Source organism: Fulmarus glacialis, unplaced genomic scaffold (assembly GCF_000690835.1).
Source record: "Fulmarus glacialis isolate BGI_N327 unplaced genomic scaffold, ASM69083v1 scaffold17837, whole genome shotgun sequence".
Lineage (NCBI taxonomy): Eukaryota > Metazoa > Chordata > Aves > Procellariiformes > Procellariidae > Fulmarus > Fulmarus glacialis.
The window spans coordinates 1-2,151 of record NW_009224169.1 but is presented as its reverse complement, the minus strand read 5'-3'; positions in this window follow the sequence as shown (position 1 = coordinate 2,151).

Genomic DNA, 2,151 nt, shown 5'->3' with positions numbered 1-2,151 from the left:
CTCTTGCCACTTTCTTTAGATGTCCCAGAGGGAAAAGCAGAGAAGCTGTGGGGCATCTAGTCCTACCAGAGTCCTGGTTTAGCTCTCAGGAAACCAGCCCCTGACTTACCTCCCTTGCACCCACCAGCGGAGGTGAGCTGGGCAGTGATTATCTCTGGACGTACGTCCTCATTTCTCATAGCTTCGAGCCAGGGGGGTCTGCACTGCCTCCCGTTGCATCTCCACGGGGGCTCACCAGCCTTCGGATGGGGGTAACCAGCTCCTGGGGACAGCAGGGGTCTGCTGAGCAGCAGCAGTGCCAGGTCCCGGTGTCCCCGCTAGCCCTTGATCCAGGCTGGTGAGCCCTTGTCAGAGCCCAGGGGCCTCTGTCGTGCCCATCCGTGTTACCTGGGGACCAGATTAATGTGACCTGATGTTGTTTCTCCCCACACTATCTAGGAAAGGTTGGGATCTCCCAGCTCAGGGTCTCTCCCACTGGGACTGAGGGTCGTTTCCCTGAATCCTACATGTAGCCGAGCATTTCTGTCGAGGGTACCAGTATTATGTGGCATCTTCCTCCGTTCCCCATGGGGACAAGGGTGCAGCAGCCTGCTTGCAGCCTCTTTTCCTCTCAGCACATTGCTACGGTCTCCAAAAGCCAAGGGAGCTCCTCATCCTTGGTCCTGCTGGGCTTAGATCATGCATGATGGTATTTCAAGCCACTCTGAAGGCCAGGTTTGTGGGTGCTTGCCCATGAACCCTTCTCTCCTTTGCTTTCCTGTCAATGGGTTTTCTTCCACCTCCATTCTCCTTTCGGCTGGGAGGCAAAGGCAGAAAGTACCTGGTCCATTTAGAAGCACAGAATCATTAAGGTTGGAAAAGACCTCTAAGATCATCGAGTCCAACCGTCAACCCAGCACCCCCATGCCCACTAAACCATGTCCCTAAGCGCCACATCTACACGTCTTCTAAATACTTCCAGGGATGGTGACTCTACCACTTCCCTGGGCAGCCTGTTCCAAGGCCTGACCACTCGTTCAGTGAAGGAATTTTTCCTAATGTCCAGTCTAAACCTCCCTTGGGGCAACTTGAGGCCATTTCCTCCCGTCCCATCGCCAGTTACTTGGGAGAAGAGACCAACCCCCCCCTCGCTCCAACCTCCTTTCAGGTAGTTGTAGAGCGCGATGAGGTCTCCCCTCAGCCTCCTCTTCTCCAGGCTAAACAGCCCCAGTTCCCTCAGCCGCTCCTCATCAGACTTGTGCTCCAGGCCCTCCACCAGCTCCGTTGCCCTGCTACATCCTTGACTTCTCTTAACATCCCTGGGGCCAGGAGGTTCCCCACGATGACGTTTCTCTTGTGGGTTGTGATCCTTTATTTATAGTCCTTCGCCAGGGGCTTGCCTGGTGACCTGGAGACTCTTCCTGGACAATTAGCCCAAGCCCTTCATTAGCCACTTTTCTAGGGGGGAAATGGAGGCATGGACTGAAACAGAGCACTTGGTCTTTGATCATAGAATCATTAAGGTTGGAAAAGACCTATAAGATCATCCAGTCCAACCATTAACCCAACACCCCCATGCCCACTAAATCAAGCGCCTCATCTACACGTCTTTTAAATACTTCCAGGGATGGTGACCCCACCACTTCCCGGGGCAGCCTGTTGGCTCTTAGGAGCACCAGGATCAGCCGTGCTCTTGTCTCTCCTCCAGCAGTCCCCCCTCGCCACCCCCTCCGCTGTCTTTCTCCTTCCCCTGCCCGTGCCGACGGCCACAGGAGCATCCCCGCCGCATGGTCTCTGAGTGGGAGAAGCACAAACCCCGTGGCGTTTCCCCATCATTAGGCAAGACCGTCCCTCCCACCTCTTATTTCTCCCAGTTTCCTCCACCCGACCAGCAAAACTGAGGATGAGCCAAATCGTTGCCCAACGTCACCTTCCCGACGCCCCTGAGCCCAGGGGCCGGATTCCCACCGTAGCTCCCATGGAGTTAACGGAGCAGGACCCCTCCCGTAGCCGAAGTGCTTAGTCCCATCCGCTCCCGTGGCGCGATGCTCCTCGAACCCTGGGGGGAAGGATCCGGCCCTCCGTCTCTCCCATCACCATTCCCAAACCAGCCAGGGAAGCGTTCGCTTTCCTCCCCTCTTCTTGCAGCGTCAATAAGAGGCAAAGTCAATA